The sequence below is a fragment of the Colossoma macropomum genome, unplaced genomic scaffold, assembly GCF_904425465.1.
Source record: "Colossoma macropomum unplaced genomic scaffold, Colossoma_macropomum, whole genome shotgun sequence".
In the NCBI taxonomy this organism is placed as follows: domain Eukaryota; kingdom Metazoa; phylum Chordata; class Actinopteri; order Characiformes; family Serrasalmidae; genus Colossoma; species Colossoma macropomum.
The window spans coordinates 17449296-17470671 of NW_023494805.1; the positions used below are offsets into that span (position 1 = coordinate 17449296).

Consider the following 21376-nt stretch of genomic DNA (forward strand, 5'->3'; position numbering starts at 1 on the left):
TTGCATACAGAAAAGTCAAAAAGACTGGAAAAAGTAAGCCATTTCTGAAGAGTTCAAAAGAAAAAACTGTTGCTCTCTAAATTATTCCAATTATATTTAAAGTAGGAATTGGAAGTGCACTCACACAGTGTTTGAATGCTTCTGCTACACCTGAGCCAAAATGTCGTAGCATAATTATACAGGTCTCATTGTGATAAATAGGCAGCTGCCTCGTACTTTTAATGTAGCACTTCATTTGATGCATGTTATCTAAATAAGCAACTCATTTAAAATGTAATATTTTGCCGATATTGTTTGTATTGCAGCCTTTGCTTATAAAAAGTATTGGAAAAGTTGTATACCATTTTATGTGCTCATTTACCCCAAAAAGTGTGAGCTTCAGATTAAAAATAGTTTGGCTAATAAAAAATAAATTAATAAAGAAAAAATTGCCCAATGTGCCTGTAAAGGAATCAGAATCAGCCATAAAAATTTATGACTGGTGCATTCCTAATCTGAAAATTCAAGCTAAATCAACTGCAAGCAGCAGCATTTGATTTGACTCAGAAAGCTCTAAATGTGGTGTTTCATGTTTCGTGCTCTTAACGTAACTCCTCTGATGCTGTGCAGCATCACATCTGCAACATGGAGTAGTGGAATTAAACCTAATGCTTACTGAGGGAGCTTGACATAAATGCAGGGGTCTTGTCAGAAATGTCACTATAAAGGACACATAAAGCAGAATGCAGTTTCACTGTGAGACAGTGTGGATGTCACAGCACACGCATCACTCGTCTTCCCGTTTTAATGCCGCCGTATTTTGTCATGCAGTGAGAGCTGTGCCACCCCATTACTACTCCCCCTGCACATTTGGATGGGTGTGCATCTCTGATAGGCTGATTTTTCAACCGCACTATGACATCATCCTCCAAAGAGGAAATGGTGTCTATGGTGATCTTGGCTCATTTTGACACGGACGCCCAATCAGGAGGCCTGTCCCACAGCCCTGGCTGCACATCTCACTCTCCTTCAGCACACTATCAGCCCGATGATTAGCAGATCCTCCGGAAGATATGACACATCACTTCACCACGGCGTTGCGAGCCCTGACAGCCTGACAGCTTCCCTCATTTTCCACACTACGCATAATGCATATTTGGTACATTCTAGATATTGGCTTTAGAAATACCAATCACGGTTATTTTTACTGTGTGCTCTGACCAATCACGGCTTCACGTTACTGGTTCTGTGCGTGGCAACCGTCAGTATCAGTAGTGTTGGGGTCACACCATGATATGAATTTGTTATTAATTTAAACTGTCATCTAGTACTATAATACTGTGATATATTTCTGTATATGTATATTTGTGTAATCCATCAAAAGTATAGTTGAAGTAAAATATTTGGTAACCAAACTGAAGCTCTCTTATTTTGGACTGAGAAGAATCACTTTATTGGATAAGACCATTATGCTTGGAAGGTAAAAGAGGGAAAAAAAGACCAGCTACAAGATGGATGGATACAATCAGAAGATTCAGGAACCAGCCAACCAAAAGTTTAAAGACCTAAACAGAAGACAGGATATTCTGGAGAAACGCTATCCATATGGTCGCCAGGAGTCGGAAAAGACTTAATGGCACTTAATAGTAATAATCACACATGCCATTCTTTAACTGTGCCTCATTATTGATCCACCAGTGAGTTTTTAATAAATTGACAGGTTTAATGCATTCGCAACATGTAGCAATAAACTAACTAATAAACTAAAACTACTAGTTTTTGCATTCTAAATGCCCTTCACTTCAACATTCTGGAGTGAAATCACTTCATCTTTGATATGTGCATAGCAGAACACACGCTGAACTTTAGTTTTCTTGTGGACTACTCATGTGAAAAACCAAGAATGGAGCACTATAACATCTGGTAGTGTGTCAAACTGTTACACAGTGTATTATATCATTTCATTGCATCGTGACTAGCATGGCTGGTGTGTTAACTTGGGCATAACATTCGTTTGTGAGAAAACATTAGATTAGGACACCATAAAGCACAGATTTTGTTTTAAATATTGTATTTTTGTAATGCTGAAAATGTAATCATAAACAGATTAATGTAAGGAACATTTTCAGTTACTATTTGTGGTTGTACTGAAAAATGTACTGAATTGAACCACCATATCATATTGAATGGAATTCTGAATGTTAGTAATCATTACACTGCCACAAATAACCATTTCATAGTGTTGTGAATATGCTGTGATTTCATATTACCCTAACATGCGCATAGTAAACTGCTCCTTTTTCTTATTTTTGGACACTATTTCTGCTAATAAGAGCTTAAAGCAGCCAGTGAAGTAGAACATTTCCACAGTAGTTTCATTTTCAGTGGGCAAGTGAAAAATGTAGCAGGAGTGTATTTTGTACATGCCTTTGATGGCATGCCATTCATGGTAAATGGCAGAAAGTACATTCAAAGCATAATAGAGTAACAGCGTAATAGTCCCTTGCTCACTTTTAATGCACTAGTGTTTAGATTTAATGTGGCTAGCTCAAACAGAGTTGAAACAGAGGCATCGCAGATATTACAAGTTTTCATATTTCACTGTAATACAGCTTGACACTGCAGACATTTAGATCTTCTTGTTAACTTGTGTAAACACGTCTCACTGCTACAAGTTGTGAAAAGTGCATGTTTCTGCCTCTACATCAGTGGGATGAGTAGAATGCAAAAAAAAAGCAATAAAGGATCGGAACCGGACTGGGTTTAATTCCCTACATGACCAAGGCCCGCCAGCTGTTCTATAACCCATAACCACACTTCTATAACCTAAGAATAGCTCAACCGTTTTGCATGAAGTACTGAAGTCCCTGTAAGTACTGAATAATAAGCCTTAATATGTAAAAAGCCTGGGATTTTAATGGGTTATAATAGCTGATATCTAATCTACTACAATATGCCAGCTCTCTGTCCTTTGGATTGATTGGACCTGATTCTAACTACAGCAACTGGTCTGAAAATTGATGCCTTTTAAAAGACTCCAATTGAGAGCTTTAAAACAAAACTCTCTCAACTCGGTTTTTATAATGTGATGGGAAAAAGTCCATCCAGACCGAGGGGTTGGGGTTTTAAACGTTTTGTCAATGTTTTGTGTTTAGAGCTTTGTTTACCGCAGGCGGATAGGTTAAAGCAGTGCTTATAAGAGCCTCTCATGAGCGTACCCAACGGACTTGACGCAAAGTCCTCTGGGAAAGGGTCGCATCCAACTCTAAACAACAACCCAGCGCCTCACAGCCAACACCAGAAATGAGTCGGTGAAGAACCATGTTGCGAAGAAACAAATATTTGAATCCCTCTGCAGCACTCAATGCTGGAACCGCCTCCGAGTAAAACAAAGGGCTGCAAGGATACACAAATGATACACAAATGATACACAAATGTAGTCTTTACGGTTGTTTTACTGTTGTGTGTTTGTGTGTGTGTATATATCTATACACACACACACAAATACATTTCAAAACAAGGGGAAAACTTAATAAACACAAACAAGTCATTTTCTTGACTGAAATAAACTGAAATACATACAAAGTGTAGAATTTATGTTAGTACGTCTGCTATCACAAATATTTTATATCAAGCTATATTACATTCACAGCACATATTGTCTTGTAACCCCCATATCTAAAAAATGATGATTAATAAGTGCCTTATAACATGCCTATTAATTTGTCATAGCAATCAGCCCAGCTATGATATTAACAATATGGCACGAATCTCAGCTTTTTTACTCTACCTTTTTGTAAGCATTTAAACAACCTGTTAAGCTTTTTTTTTTCTACAGTAAACGTCTCTTTCGGGACAGCTGTCCTGAGCTTGCATTTTCATCCCAATTACCTCCCATTAAGGCCCTAGCCATATGCTTTTGACAACAAATTAGTCTCTGTGGGCACTGTCTGGCTTGTCTTTCGGCTAGGATTCACTTCAACAAATTCTGTCTCGCACTCAGGACTGCGTCGCTCTAAGAAAACCAGATGTTCCTGTGCGTTTACAGAGAGTACACACAGAATGCACCTCACATGTGGTCTACAGCGCACACACACACACACACACACACACACAGTGCAGTGGGGTCTCTGAAAAAACACAGGGCGTGGCGCAGTCTATCACACAAATCCAAAAGCATTAGTGCGAGATCATGATTGGGTAGAGTGAATCTGGCAATATGACAAGCCCCGTCATTGCTGTGAGCTTATTAAAGATCTTGCCACCCTAACTGGATGTGTTAAAATGAAACCCAATATGATGTACTAGAGACTAACACATTATTAAATTTGCTCATTTAATAATACATTTAAAGAATCTTTTTTTTAAATGGGAATAAATACAACAATAATTAAATTTTTCCCTTTTCATATTAATGTATTCACACAAAGGTTCATTTATTGAAGATGTGCTTTTTGTGCCAGAATATTTGAAAGATCTTTAAAATTGAATCTTTCTGTCAATTTCCAAAATTATTTTTCATAGTATTAATGTATTTCTATCAAAGCCATAAAATATGAAAATGGATTACAAAATATTAAAATGGATCGTCTTTCGTGTTTTTTTTTCCTGAATAAGGACAGTTATGTTTTATTAACGTACAAAAAATAGAGCTGTGCTATGACTCCTTTATGGATTCTCTCATTTTTCAACATGAGATATTTGACTAAGAAGCACAACATAAAGAAATAGTAAAACAGTAAATAGAAAAATACTGAATTTCCAAAACAATCTTTTCATGGTTCAGGAGTCTGAATCCTTCTTGAAATCATATATCTGGAAAATACCAGGAGACAACATACAGGCTTTGAACAACAGCAGGAGCAGAAACTGGGAATTCTGATTAAATCAGCAGGGGCAGTGTATCGTAGGGAAGCACACTGCCGCTCAGTCTGATGGGAAATGGCAGCCGGGACCCTTTCTGGAAACATCCGATGACATCAGACGTTTTTGTTTGCTTTTTGCAAATGTATTTATCCAGCGTAAAACAGATTCTCCAACAACAACAAACAGAAGAACATTGTTGCTGTCAGAACAAAACATTTTTGTTGTTTTAAATTTTTTTTTTTACATAATTTGAAATGTCTGCTGCTGTTTACACAATGTTAAAATGTAATGAATGGACCAATAAAAATAGTCCAAAATGCCGTCTTTTTTGGAGGTACAAATCCTTGTTTGGACAGCAGTGATATATTACCTCTTAGGATGTGTTTATACCTTTTTAACTAGTTTAATTGCTAAAGGACTAGAGTTTGGGGTTTTGTGACATTGTATATTTTTCATTTGTTTTTTTTTCACACTGCAACAGTGACAGTGCACCAAATACACATGCGAGTGCTTGTTTACTGATCGGAAATCGTGAAGCGATCCAAGTGGTCAGTTACTTTCACATTTGCCACCATTCAAATCAAAAAATACACATTGCTTTGCATGAAAATGGAGATGCTTTATGGCTATATGAATCACAGTCAAGGCAATAATAGTAATACACTTTGCTTGATACCTGCTTCTTTATCATTGGTTTGTCAGTTCAAATGCAATCATGTCACTGATGCAATACATTACGTCAGGGGGGCACAACTTCGGTCCTGGAGGGCCAGTGTCCAGCACAGTTTGGAGGTTTTACTACTCTAACACACTAACACACTTTAAACCCACTTAACCTGGCAAATAACAGATAAGTGTAATCAGGTGTGATGCAGCAAGTACGCCACCAAACTATGCTGGACACCGGCCCTCCAGGACCAGAGTTGTGCACCCCTGTATTACGTGATTCATATGCCAGTTAAAGGCATTTGTTCACTGTCACTTTATTCCAGCTTGTGCTGCAAGAATGCTTTGAGCGTCTGCCAAGAGGCAGACATATAAACAGGTAGTTTATGCAGACGGTACTGTGCAGATGTGTGCATTCACACCAGCAGCAGATTGAACCAGGGTTCATTTGGAAGCAAACTTAGACCCCCGAAGCAAGGTTCATTCATTTAGTTCGCGCACGAGTACTGGCAGAGTGTTCACACTCAAAATGGACTGAACTGAAGAAAACGTTTGATAGGTCTGCACCAAACAAGGTAGGTGTGAAAGCGCCCTTAGAGAAGGATATAGACTTTCTGGTGCATCATAAGGGTTAATGTGGAAATCCAGTGTTCATACTGTACTACTGTAAATAATATTGTACTTGTTATTTAAATTCTTCTAATTGTTAATTAGTTACTTTTTGTTAAAAAAAAATGAATAGACCATGAAGGAATTATATTGGGGTGGCTGATATGGCAAAAATGTAACATCACAATGCTTTCAGCCATTTTCACGATACACAGTATCACAATATTTTGTTTTTCTGAGATGTGATAAGCTGGAACAGAAAAAAATAAAAAATACTATGAAAAACTATACAGTGCCTTTTGTTTAATGTATCACATACTGCACTGCACTTATACAATTAAACAGGGTTAATTATGCTCTATTTGTTATGAAACATGCAGTCGGTCAGTGTTATATATCCACGATATGCTCGGAAAAGCACAATGATAAAATATCACCTTACTGCCCACCCCTAGAATCATAGTCTGTTTTTATATATTAACACAGGGGTGTCCAGTCTTATCCACAAAGGGCTGGTGAGGCTGCAGTTTTTCATTCCAGCAAGCAGAAGCTCACATGATCAGCAGTCTGAAGACAAAAACTACATTAAACAAGTGCAATCAGTTGAGCTCTAGCTCGTTTTGAGTGAAAACCTGCAGCCATACCGGCCCTTGAAGAATAAGATTAGACACCCCTGTGTTAATGAGACAAAACTGTTCTTTTTAGTCCCTTTTGAGAAAGTAAAAAAAATATAAAATTTAAAATGTATCTTTAGTTATGAAGCCATTTTAAAGTTTATGATGCTTCAGATATAGCATCAAAAATGAAATATTCATAGATTTAACAGAAAGGTAGGAAGAATTTTGCAAAAATAATTTAAAACAATGGCTGATTTTGAAGCAATAAATGCACCTGTTGTGGGAATTTAACATGAAACCAGTTGATTTAAAGTGAAATAATATTGGTTTTCTCAGTTAATATTTCAGCTCACTTCAGTCTTCCTGTAAGCACTTAAACTCAATATTTAAGAAGCAATTTTTAACCTGAGGGCTTTACTTTAAAAAATTCATACTAAATCTCTATTTGGAGCACAGCTTTGAAATTTTGCGTAGTTGCATGAATTAAATAGAGCTTTTTGCTTGATTTCTTTTCACAGAAATCCATATGTTGACCAGTCAGGCCCTAGGTGAGTTGGCATGGAATAATCCATATTTAAATACATGCTTTCTCTGTTGATTATAGGAGAACAGCATCACACAATACCACTACACTCGCTCAGTCGCTAAATTGTTGCACTAATCAAGATTTTGATCTACTGTTTTGTTATGAGGCTTATCTTTTCTCAGATCTACATTTTCTACATGCCACATTAACCAGAGAGACGTTTCCTCTGTGTATTCAGTGTGGAGGCTTTTGTCTTCATTCAGACTGATGCACCATTGGCTTGCATCGCGAATATTAAAGCAACAGAGCACACAGGAGGATTAAAATGTTCAATAAGGTCTTAAAGGAATCTAATCTCTTCTTCTGAAGCTGGAACACCGTGTTCATCCACAGCGGAGGGTCGACCTGCGCGCAGCCCTGAAACAAAGCTGAAAATGACATGGGTCTGATATCGCCACAAATGATGCTCTAGCTGCCTCTTACCTTACACCTGCGGATCTAATCCCTCTGGGCTCGATCCTCTTCAGTCCGCGACAGTATATGATGCAGATTTTATAAGCCTGGCCATATATTTTCAGAATTAATTTCCCCATTGTAAAACTATACTGCATTTTCTGCCGCTGTGAGGCAGGCACTATATTGTCAGGTTAAACCGGGGTGCTATGAAATATGAATCCAAAGATTAATGGGACCAAAAATGTTCATGCTCTTTTCAGCACTCCTGCACATGACTTTAAGACCAATTACAGATGACCAAGGCTATGGCAGGGGAAAGGTAAGGTTCCAAAAGATATGCCGTCCAGCGCAAATGTCACAGATACACTGAAGAAAGCGGCACAAAGACGAGGCAATTAAAGCGCTCCTCCAATAATGTTCTCAAAGGACAGCTGAGCATGACATTGATGATAAAGAGTAATTATGTGGGGCTCGCTGTGATCAAACGAGCCCCACTGCTTATTAGGGCCTTCTTTTCCAGCGCCGCTGCTGATTAGCTGTGAGTGTGGTTAGCTTTCTCAATGGCCACCTCTTCTCCGCTCTATTGTCATCAACTTACAGCATCCAACATCTGAAACAACTAAGCCACCCAATGCACCGAGCGGTGGGATTCGTTTTCAGTATAGTAGCTACATAAAAGTGTGCACTGATGTGTAGGGGTGTAATGATACACACGTTTTCAGGTTTGATATGTTTTTAGATTCTAAGTACATGATTTGACATCATTTTTAATGTCCTGTTTCTGTAGAACTCTAATTATCAACCGCACAGATTGGTCTGGCTCAGATATATAAAAGTTCTCAAATAGAACGGACTGCTGTGCTCTCGAACAAACTAAAGCCCAAAAATCACACCTCCTGCAATTTATTAGCAGCTTCAGAAAAAAAGCAGGGTCATTTAAATATGGCGTATAAGGAGGAGTATAAGCCCCTCCCCCTCTCCTCCTACGTTACTCTGATTCAATGCACGCAGATGCCTAGTTTTGGTCACTTTGCCTGTTTTAAATTTCAAGGTACTGTTTTGAAATTTTCAAGTTTTTCAGTACTGTACTGAAATCATTAAACCTGTAATGATCTGATACCATTTTTGAAGCCTAATACCAAATATTTCATCAGTATCTCTGACAAATACTAGTGCTGGGAGATACTGACAAAATACAGTATCACAATATTTTCCAAATTTATCAGTGTCACAGCATGAGATGACATTTCAATGTGCGTAAATAAAGTTAATGAACGCACGCTTCCTTAGCACTGCTGCTAAAAGAATGTCTTACAAGCCTCATCTTTCCAGCTTCTTTTGATTCAACTGTTTTGCTTTCTTATCTCAAAATGACACCAAATGGAACCTTACACAACATCGTAAACATTAACCAGACAAAAAAAACACAATTCCAGAAAGGAATAACACAATTTATTTAGTTTTTAGGCATTTTCAACAGTTTTTACTATCAGAGTCATTAAAGAACTGATATCCACTGCAGTTAAGTCAGCTTTTGTTATTTATCAATACTAAAAACCGCTAAAACTAAATATGAATATTGTAGTGTGACACCCATAATGCTACACCGATAGATGGTATATCATCCAGCCCTGATCCTGAATGCTGATTCAAACATTTTCATTTAGTCTGTTTAAATGAAACTGTACTGGGCTAATCAAGATTAATAACAAATGTGCTCCCCCCACTTGTCCATTAGAACCCACAGCTGTTGCCGATGAGGTTGATATTAATTATTTCTCACTTGTAGCTCACTGAGATAAGTGGAAGATCAGTTAAAGTCACAGAGAATACGGAGTAAAATATTTAAAAATGCTTGTAGGATACTAAACTTGAGTGTTATATTAAATATTCAGCAAAGTTTGAAAGAAAAATGTAAGATGTAAATATGATAAAACATGTCTGATCAGACCTGTCTGAGAACTGTGTGGGTGTGGCTATAAGCTGCCTGACTGACAGCTCTGTGTCCAACACTCCTAGCCAGCTTCACCACTCATTCAGTACTAAATCATTATCCAGCTTTTATGTGACGGTAACTGGACGAATAATGTATTAAACTGAGACGCCACTGTATCGTATCGAATTGAATTCTGAATTCTGCAAATCGTTATGCTCAGTAATAACTCTAGAGTTCATATAGTTAATCATTTTTAAGTTTTTGGTATCCAGTAAACGGCTGCCTTAAGAAGCGCTTTCAAAAAGTTCCCCCTTTAAATATTTGTGCTCCACTGATACAGTATTTATGATGTGCGGATATTTGCTAGCTGTAAACGTGTAACTAGTGCACAATCCTTTCTTAAAGTCTTGTGGTGATGTGTGCTGCGATGTTATAGAGAAAGCAGGATTACCTCTGATTGCTGTAAATGAGTCCCACCAGCCTAAATGATTTCAGCACACAGGCAGCAAAGCTCAAACACTGTCTAAGAGTTTTTCAACTGAAATCGATAGCTCTACTTCAAGAAACTGTTCTGCTCTTGTTTTTTTTCCTACACTCTTAATTCCTGCGCTGAAGCTCAGAGTCTGCCAGGCTTAGGCTCTATTTAAGTCTGCTGCAGGAACCTACCATGGGATTCCAGTCACAGGCTTGTGATCTTTGAGCTGAGCTATGATGACATCGCTGCAATGCCTGTGCCACACGGGGCGGTAGCGTTTGGCTCAGCGAGACCACTGCCCTAGCTAGCATGGGATTAATGACCTCATTCCCGTCTTGAGATGCTGCGTGGTTGTCAGCTCTGTTCCCTGCTGTTATCTGCAGTACGCAGGGCACCGCCACCTGGCATGGCCATCAAATGCTGCATCTCCATGCCCTTTAGTTCTCCAGGCCCTCAGGGCTCAGCATCAGAGGTGGCCCTTCGTTTCCATGGGACTGTTCCAAGCCTGCTGCATCTAATAGCAAATCCGATAACATTTGGCTAATAAACCTAAATCTTGCTCATCTGACCTGTTGCCTCTGTTGAAATTCTTAGAGATTCTCCCCTGATAGAAAGGGAAAACACTCATGCACCATGTCAGCCCACCCGCCCACACTGATTTCTTTGCAGCTCTTTCGTGTTTGGAGCAGATAACGAATGAACTAGCATGGAGGGCGTGACGATAACTGGCGGAAGAGTACCACCAAAGAAGCCCCCTGTTGGTGAGAGAACGGCACAGCAGCAGGGAGTAAATGAAACCACTAGATATGAAGAGGATGAAGCAAAGCCCACCTGAATCTGTTATCAGCCCAGCAAAGCTGCCAATCTGACCACCAGTGGCGCTGTTGGAAGAATGGAAACTAAATCAGATGAATCTGGGCCTTTATAGGCATTTGCATAACTGCAGCTGCAAGAATCTCATTCCATATGCCCAGCTTTGTTTTTGTTCATGACGAGAATCCTCACAAACTGTTGAAGACTAGGAGATCAATGAATTCTGATTAAGAGGCCCATGAAAAACTTAATTTCTCGCCTTTTTTACAAAAAAACCACACCATTTTAAACTAACTGCTTCTATGATGTCACAACCAGGTTATTAACCGGGTTATTAACATTTATACAACAGTTAGTTCCGGCCACGCAAGCTGATTGGTTGAGAAGCGTTCTAAATGTGCTGTTATTTCACCACAACATCACAGGTTTTTCACAAACACTTAATCACTCTGCTGAGATGCCGTTGCTAAGCAACGACTTTGACAGCTGTAGGAGACGCTCAAGCCATTTGAACATTTTTACTTCTTACTTTGTGAACAAACAGAAAATGGATACTTTTAAGATCACATTTAGCCGACAGCCGATTTGGTCAGACTCTGAAGATGAGACTACACTAAATTCCTAACTGTCAGTTGGTCTGTGTGAGGAGCTGGAGAACGAACTGCTGGCTGTGCAGCGAGTGAGCGGAGCTCGTTACTCTGACGTAGCAACGAGCTGCTTGTTAAAGAACTATAATTGGTGGAAAGAACTGCTAACATTAAAACATTAAATGCCACGTTCACAGCCCAATTTATTTATTCCTTACTTTATTTACTGAACTGTTGTATAAAAGCAATAGAACACTCGGTGTTATTGCGAACAAATCACAGCCGTGATGTTATTTTGCGATAACACACTCCCTCTCATGTTCTATTACTTAAATATCCACCGAATCTTTTACAACAGTTTAGCTCCGCCCCTTCATTCTGAAGTTATGTGGAGTGTTTCAGCCCAAACTGCTTTATGAATGAGGTACAGTGCAGGAAAGCCTATCAGAACAGAGGTCATTTACATATATATCAGTTTTAAAGGCACAGTAACAAAAGCCTGTTTAATTCTATGGGACAAAGAGACATTGGAAAACATACAACTGCATAAACCTTATAATTGGACCTCTGGGGGAAAAACAAAATACAAGAAAAATGTAGGACATGGGCCTGTTAAAGCAGATCTATTGACTGATTACATTGACAATTGTGTGATCTACCAAATAATTTGATGAATAAATGAATAATCACAGTTTTCAAAACAATAAAAATGGACCTAACTGAGTAATAACCAACTATGCATGGTCTTTCAAAGACTCCAAAACATTAAAGATAAATTGGAAAGCCTTTAAAAACATTCATAAAAAAAATACAAAAATGTTGACTTAGCAATATAAATTACTGTAAGAGAGAGCAGTAGAAAATGTATAATCAGCATTGATATTTAAATTAATCTAAGGTTAAAATTATTCATTGCCAATTCAAACCGCATGTAGTTTTTCATTACGGACATCCAGACTTGTCGATGTGGTTTAGTACACAGTGTGACTTACTGTAATCTAAAAAAAAATGGACAAAACTTCACTATGTAGCTGAACGCTGTGGACATTTTAGACAAGAGGTCTTGTACTGGATTACGACCCCCTACATGTGCAAGCATGTCACACAGACATATGGACGCCACAGATTTTGCTCATGATTTCTGCAGGTCCTTTTTATAAACAACTAATCTTTCATTTTTGAGCTAAAGATTTATGTTTAGCAGAATAGCAGAATTTGTGAACGTGAAGGAGAGTTGGATTCTGAGGGAGGAGTCAGCACAACTGCTGCACTGAGCTGCACTGTGACGTTTTGTTCATTTTAATAGTTTTACAGTAAGTTACACGGTTTTCTGAACTACACCAATAAGTCTACAATGAACCTTAATGAAGAGATGATGTGGTTTGAGAGGGTTGAGAGAAGTTTTGGGGATGCATTTACAGAAAAAATGTGGGTGCCTATTGACTATAACAACATTAGCTTCATAGCTCCAGCACTAAACTAAGAAGCAAAATTCTGACTCTTGGCTGGGGTAAGTGGAGCACTGTGTAAATTGGATTATTCGCTGAACCATCCCTTTAACTGACACAATGTTTGACACCATTTGACTGAGCTGATCTTCCTCTCATTTGTCTGACCAGAAACCCTCCTGGGATCCTTTTGAACTGACATAAAGATATCATTTGGTTCAGGATTATGTATGTGACCTACTAATTCATTTACTTGAAGTACAGCAGATTTATGGATTGATGGAGATTAAAAGTCTTGTTCACCTGTATGATGTATGATGTGTGCGAGTCGGTGCTAGCAGTGAAAACGTCATGACCCGAAGCGTTCTCTCTCTGTCTCTCACGCAGGATGAGTTTGATAATCCCTTGGAAATACATAAATGGGTGACTCATATCTACTCAGCTAAGCACCAGGAAATCTGAAATTCATTTCGGAATTCAGCTCGTCGCTCGTCCTTTTCTGTTATCGTTGAAAATGTCCCTCACCTTGGACATAATGGGGATTTAAATTCAAATTCTGGCTTTCTCAGAAGCAACGATTCGTAATTGTAGTGAACACCAAACCACCCTGGAGAAGTCAGCTGGAGAAGCTTGTGAATCTATAAATAGATGGCAAGAGCCCTGCTGTCTCTCATATTTCACATTTTATGTGTCAGTGGTTTCCTTCGCAAGTGCAAATGCTCACTGAGCACAGCTTGTCTCTCCTGATTCCACATCTTTATAATCCAGGCAGTCAGGTACGGGTGCATCTCTGCTCTGCTGTTTTGCCTTCTCTAGAGCACGAGCAATGTGTGCAACAGAGCAGCTCTCCGTCTGAACAGGACGAGCAGGCCTGTGTCAGAAAACTGGACAACATATTGTTTGATAATTGTTATCCTGCAGAAAAGATGCATTATGCAAATTAACCTCTAACCAGTCACAGAGATCTTAACTGTGTGCTGTATCATAATTCTTACATAATTGCCTGATCATAATTAATTGAGCTGACCGCAATTACTTTCCACTATCATGTTGTTAACTTTTGCAATCATATGTTTACGTCAAAACAATGTATACTGTGTGAGTTTTTATCCGTTGGGTTGAGGCACCTACATATAAATAAAAGAAAGAAAGCACAAAACGCATTTACCGAGGCACGTCAACAACAACAAAACAACAAACATTCTGAATTCTGACTGGTGCTATAACACCTTTAGAAGGCAGCGGTGAGTAATGTTTGTTTATTTGAGCTCAAGCTGTGTCAGTTAGGCCAATTTGCCCACTTTAAAGAGCCCATTTCATGGAAAACCCAAATTCTACTCCCTTTTTTTGATTAAATGTCACTGGGGTGGTACCCTCAAGGGTGCATCTACGTACCTTTAGTCACAGAACATAACTGCACAATAATCCAATGAAATTATGTTGTCTAAGTTGTGTTGACTCCACACACCCCGTCTCATCTCCAGGCTTTTTACTTTATTCTTCTGTTTTAAAACATCATGTTATGAAAAGGTACAAATATCTACGAAAAACGTATTTAAGGTACACAATGAACCTTAAAACCACTGTGGTACCTTTGAGGGAACATTTAGAATGATTTAGATCACGCCAGTATTTCGAGGGAAGGCACGACCAGCAAGAATTTCAATACATCAAAGGTAGTGAAGCATTTAAAGATAAACATACCAAACAGCTTTTCGTAGCTCTGAAACCTCTCAAATGTGAAGCTATCTGTTCAGCAAATGCCAATCGTTCAAGCGTGATACGTTTTATTTGTGACACACAACACTGTTTTTATCAAAGTCACATATTTAAAAAGTGGAACTGCATGAATATCAGGGTTTATAGGCACCACCGAGTAGTTCACACTAAAATGTGATGATCTTGTTAGTTTGGTAGTCTCAGGGCTCCTGCTGTGCTGCACTAACAGTGTGTGGAGGAGACTCTTCTCTGATACAGCAGTAAAAAACCTGCGACTGTGGTTTGTCACAGTAAACACATCTGCTGTTTGGGCTCTCAAAATTAAAAAAAAAAACTTGCTAGAAAACTGTTTCATCAGAAAAGAAAAGGAGAAAAAAGAGCTGATATTCTCGTCTGAAGCGGGAACCTGGCAGAGCTGAGTCGGAGGCAGCGTGGATCGGACGAATGGTCACTTGCACTTCACTTGTGCTGCGCTGACGTGCCATGTCTGGTGTGAATTTGGTGGAAGGCATGTAGGCCATGAAGCTGTACTCGGATCAGGATCACTACACTTACATACTGAGATGTACTTACATATGAGATGACTCATCAAGCTTGTGCCTTCATACTTTAATAGCTATGTGAAAAGCAGTACAGTCTGTATGTAGTATGTACTTAGAGCTCTGCAGAATCAAACTTAATCACGCAGATCATGTCAAACCTAAAAATATGTGTTACATACTCTTAGTAGCAATATAACCACAATACTAGTAGTTTGTCCGCATAGTGCGGCCCTATATAACACCTTTAATATCTAATATAATACCACAGTAACTTATTAATCAAATGCAGTGAGAGCTCAGAGTCACTTGATCTTGGCACAGGACAGCACAGGGAAATGACTGCTACCCAGCCGAGGGAAGACATCCAAGAGGACACTCCTGGCCGCTTAGCAAACAAAGAGGGTGGTGGCTGAATTCCACTCGCCCGCCTTTAACTCTCATTGTCTGAAGCTCAGCCAAACTGCCATTAGATTTAGCTGTTCAAACCAATGGTGGAGAACAAGCGTTCGCCACTGCGTTTTTCATTTAAACAGAAACGGTTTCAGTTACTTTTGGTTTCCGCTCCAGCCTTAGAAGACCACAAGCGAAGAATACTATCAAGCTTTGAAACTAATCATCACATTTCTAGGCTTGGTTGGCACCAAATGCCGGGAACACTTTAACAAATTTCAAGAAACCGCAGCGTCACTGCGTCTGTGCCAGCCGTAATTGACAATCTGCTGTTTGTGGAATCAGCTGTGTTGACAACAATGACAGCCATCATGGTCATCGCCAGCTTTTTCCAGAGGAACCATAATGAGCAGAGGAGTCTGAAGTCCAACACCAGCTGACTCAATTCAAGTCTTTATCAGTCAGATCTCCTGTTTCTTCTGAGGCTTCTTCCTCTGTCACAAAACTGTGATCGTACTGCAAACAGTTTTGTGTTTACTTCTAATTGATTATTCAGAGCCAATTCACAATGTGGGATCATACTCCTACCTCTCAATATCAGCAACATTTTAGAAGGGGACATCTGCATTGTGGGTTTTTTTCATAATGACAGAGAAATATTCAGGTGTGTATTGGAAATGCTGGTCAGTATGTCAATATATTTTAAAACGTAGTAGAATATATTGTAACTTCTACATTACCCACTTAAAAAAGATGGTTCTTCAGGAGTTCTTTAGCAAAGAATGCTTTTTGGTTCTTTGAGTATACATAGTTCTAAATGGAACTATTTCTTTACTAAAGAACCCTTGAAAAAACATGTTTTTTTAAGTGTGTAGGGCTGCAAGTAACAATTATTTCTAGAAATGATTAATCTATCAAATATTATTTGATTAAAGGACAAATAAAACTATTATGCATTTTTTAGTTCCTCACACTTTGCCCCATCGCAGTTATGTCTTTGCGGAAACTACAAATCAACAGAAGCTATATCACGCCCAGTGCATCCTGCTGCGCACTGCAATGTGTCCGAAAAATCAAGTTTCATACGAACACTATAGCAGAGTTGTGCCCAGTCCTGGTCCTACCACACTGCTGAGTTTAGATCCAATCCTAAGCAAGCAGGTTTGTTACATCTGAACTCTCCAGGGTGGTAGATCTCCAGGGCAAAGCCTGGGCACCCCTGTTATAGAGCACTATGAGCTACATTCCAAAAGCTAGTCTGCAGTCATGGTGGGCTGCATTTCTAGGCTGCTACGTCATCAAAGGCTGTTCGAATAAGAACGATCATTCTGACAGTTCAAAAGAAATACAGGCAGATGAAACCAGTTCATCTGCATTTGTCTTTGATATATTTCAGTTGGAAGTATGGATATAATCAAAAATAGTCTGTGTTTGTAAGAATGGCTTATTATACTGGGCCCACTGGACAGACAATGCTAACAGTAATAGTGTTAGACAAACCATCCTACACGTTGTTTACAAAGGCCAGTAAAATGTACGATAAAATATACAGCATGCTATTTCTTTATCTGTGGATCTGTTTAAGAGGGTGTAAATTGAAATGCACCTGCTTTCAGGGAGGTGAACCCTTTTTAGCTTGCAGGATGTCATTTAATTACAAACAAATTAATATGTTGCTTGCTACTTTACTATCTTTCCATCAACAGTATTTCCAATACCATGACAAAGCAGCCTTGGTACACCGTTCTGTTTTGCATAATGTAATACAAATGAGGAGCCTTCATAGAACAGCGCTACTGAGGACGCGTCTTTCTCAGCTGCAAAACAGCTCTTGGAACACAGTTATAGATTACAGATTATGTTTGCTTTTAACTAAACATTGAGTTGTCTTTTCCTATAAATGTTGTCAACTTCTAATTGGTTTTATCAACTAACGGTTAAAGCTCTAGTCATGCACAAGCATGGAAAAGAGAAAGACCACAGACAGTCATCAACATTCATCTACAGGGTACAATACTGCATCAATAACTATTGCTTTTCTTATGTGGACCCCTAGGACCGAGAACATCAAGCCTCGGGGACTACAACTGAAAATGAGCCAGTTTATGGTTCCTGCTAAATATACTCAAATGCCAGCTTTCTGGATTATTCTGGACATTAGAAGATGCAGCCTTTAATTAACAAATAGTATCAATCTGTTGTCCAGAGAAATCCTCCGGAGAAAATAATTAGCCAAAATACTTGCTCATTGTGTGTTAAATGACAAATCACAGTACATTCAATCACACAAAACCCAACAACAGCTAAAGACAACAAGCAGATGCGGGTACAAATCTAACAATGGCAAGGAGGAGCAAGTTATTGGTGAAAGAATGCCTACTATCAACACTAATGCACTCCATTTGGTGCAAATGCATCATTTAAATAATTGATGATAATAACAGCACTTCGCTCTGAAACATTTGGATTTTTCCCCACACTGCCTGAGGAATTGATCACCTGAGCTTACGTCCATTATCATCCATCTACAGGGGGGTGCTGCAGCCAGTCAAGCCACGCTATCAATCACCCAGCAGAGGCTGCTGCCCAAATAGCCACCTGCAGCCTTCTGCCACTATATTTTCAAGAATGAGAGAACAACAGAGCTGAGGAGGTAGATTAGAAAGGAAACTCCAGGTTTTTTAGATGTTTAGGGAACACAGATTATTCAAATTCAAATGCAAATCGAAGATATACTACAGATGTGACAGAAATTAGGTTGGAAAATATCCCTTTAAAGCACACACGTCACACACACAGGCCAGTACTACAGAATCCTGACCTTGATTCAGTGAGGCCTGAAAACCAGGAGCCATAGACGCGTACAAAGGCCGGTGACTTGCAAAGACAAATCATTCACCCCAAACAAACTGTGAATTCCAACCAACGCAAGCTTCACAGAAGCCATTCTCATAATTCATCACTGAAGATCACTTCATTAATTTCACTCAATTCCCCGTGACCTATTAAAGAGGTTAACGATGTGTCGAGCCTGCCTCAGTCCCAACCAGCAAATCATCCCAATCAGCTTGAATCTGTTCTTAGAATCAAATAAGATTGAGTAAGATTGCAAACACTGAACGTTACACTGCTGTTCCACATCAAGATGAAACAGCCATGCTTGTGCCACTTGCCGTTGTCGGCAGGGATACACTGACATGGGAATTATGGACTGCTATTTGTCATGTAGGTATCTGTCGATGTAGATACATAAACATTACATACATAAACTACCTGGATTAGCATTACAGAGAAATATAACATTCCTATAGTGTTATTAATGCAGTTAAACCAATGCAATGTCATTTTAGCTCAGCAGCCCTAAATGCAGCGCAGTAGCTCCTCAGTCGTCACACAAATGTAAACAGTAAATACATCATCAAATATCAGTTTGAAATATCGGTCAAATCTAAAGATCTGTGTAATGCTGACTCTTCTTAAGCAATTATCAACCATGCCAAAATGACTCCGATATCATTGGGCATCTCTGATTGTCAGCTATCTAGCACAGGAGCAAAGCAGACTCATGGTGTCATTCTATGTTCAAAGAAATTCATTTTGCTTTTATATTATGCCCCTAATAAGCATATCTGAGGGGTCTTATAGTCCAGTTAGAAATTTGGCCTCATTTGTAAAAAATCCTATCCTTACTGCTTCAGTTGTCTTCCCTTTCTATGTACATGTGTAAAGATGCAAACTGGGGATGCACAATAATATCAGGTTCTTATCAGCATCGGTAGATATTTGCTGAAAAAATGATCAGCATCAGGCTGATGTGTTCAGATTTTACCGAAATATCAAACTGATATTTGATGAGCGGAATGTTTACGTGATGCTGGATGACTGAGCGAAATTTTATTAGATTTTTTTATTCATTCTACTGCATTTGCAACCCAGAGTTAATGTTATATGCATCCCTAATGCTAATGGAGGTAGATCTAAAGCTTAAAGTTTTACATATGGTAGAAGAGGGTGTGGTCTCTGCACCTAATTTGCATAAACCAGAAAGACCTAAGAGAATTCTGCTTGAGTGGCTTGAGGTGGTTATTTCTTTCTATAATCAAGCTAGCCAACAAGATTAATATGTGTTGGGAGGTTCCAAAAAACTGCCTGCTGGGGTTGAGCAATATGACAATATATTATCATTCTCATGATGAGCTGCATCACAATACTCATTGCTGAGCATATCCTGGATGTCATTAGTACTTAGAGAATAGTGACCAACAGCATGTGTCATTACAAAGAGAGCAAAATTAGGCCTGTATAATTCAATTTAGTGCGCTGCAATGTGTAAAACGCTTAATTAATAATCATTGTAGGCTATAGCTTTTATAGTCATTTTAAATGCTGGTTCTTTTTTCATATGTTTTAGCTCAACAAATAAATATCATGGTACACACAAAACGTCTTAAGGTATCGTGATATTTTAGCCATTTTGCCCATCCCTACTGCCTGCTCTGTAGTCGAGACTAGCTTAAGTACATGCTCCCACTTCTTCTAGAATGAGCTTTTTGACATCTGCTAGCTACAATATTACAAACACAATATATCGAAATGGGCTTCAGTGGATATGCACATGAAAAACATCGGCTCACAATTCCCGTATCGGTGCATCCCTGAAGACAACACACAGAATGGCTGTGTTTATTTACTGCGATATTTGCTGCGAAGCATAGTGAGCCTCTTATAAGCAGTGTGGACTAATTCCTTCCTAACGAAGCCGTTGTAATCCTAAAAGAACACAGTCATGAATAATGTAGGTTTCTCTCGCAGGCCGGAGCAGCTACAGCCAGCGGCCAATTGTAGAGTCCGCCATCTAATGTAATCTTATAAATACAGCATGGAAATTTAGGTCAATAGGGAAGCAATTCCCTTTTCCTTTCGGCGCAAACCCCCTCATCCACCCCCAAAACCGCCTCTGTGGATGGAGAATCAGCCTCTAATGGATTCCATTTTCAGTTCACACACACGCACACACACACACACACACACACGGCGCTCCACGCTCCTCACAAAAAGCCGAAGACCACATCAGTGAAAATCCCCCCACATCGCTCACCACACGATGCACAGAAAACAAAGGCTCTATCATGTCTGGTGCATCCACAGTTTCTACCGAACGTCGTCTCGGGTCGAGTCTGACGGGGATGTGTAAGGTGGGTGTGTAGTGTGTGTGTGTGTGTGTGTGTGCGTGTAGTGTGTCAACTGGAATGACATTGCGCTTACCGAGTGAAGATTTCCTTCCTCCTGGCCTCCCCCCTCCTTTCTTTAGATTAACACCGAGAATTCAAACAGCAGGCAGCTGATGTCAACCATCCCTCACTGAGCTTTGGCGAGACGCTGGCGAGCTGAGGTGAAAGGAGCATCCGTGAAACAACAACACATCCACAGCTGGAGAAGAAAAGGAGGTGGAAAAAACGGCCACGGAGACAGCAGCAGCAGCAGCAGCCTGCTCGCTCTCTCTCTCTCCCTCTCTCCCTCTCTCTGTCTCTCTCTATCTCTCTCTTCCACTCCTGTATCCCTCTCCTCTCTGCAGTGATGGCGGGGAGACCACAGCGACATCTGCTGGACCGCTTTTCAATTTCTCTAATAGGTTTCTTCTGAGAGTGGGTAGAGAGGAGAATTGCCACTCAGTAATGAATACCGGCTTTGTCAGACGCTAGAGGGCGCTCACGAGCAAGTCCAAAATAAATGGGTTAATATGGGGC

At 39.5% G+C, this 21376-nt stretch overlaps 1 protein-coding gene across 1 annotated transcript in view; it reads right to left on the reverse strand.

Moving 5' to 3' along the window:
• ctnnd2b (catenin (cadherin-associated protein), delta 2b) overlaps positions 1 to 21125 on the reverse strand; it is a 111062-nt gene extending 89937 nt beyond the window's left edge. Inside the window, exon 1 of the mRNA XM_036597044.1 lies at positions 20895 to 21125. The gene's annotated coding sequence lies outside the window, so the exon portion shown is untranslated. The remainder of the gene's footprint in view (positions 1 to 20894) is intronic.
• Between the last annotated feature and the right edge of the window lie 251 nt (positions 21126 to 21376).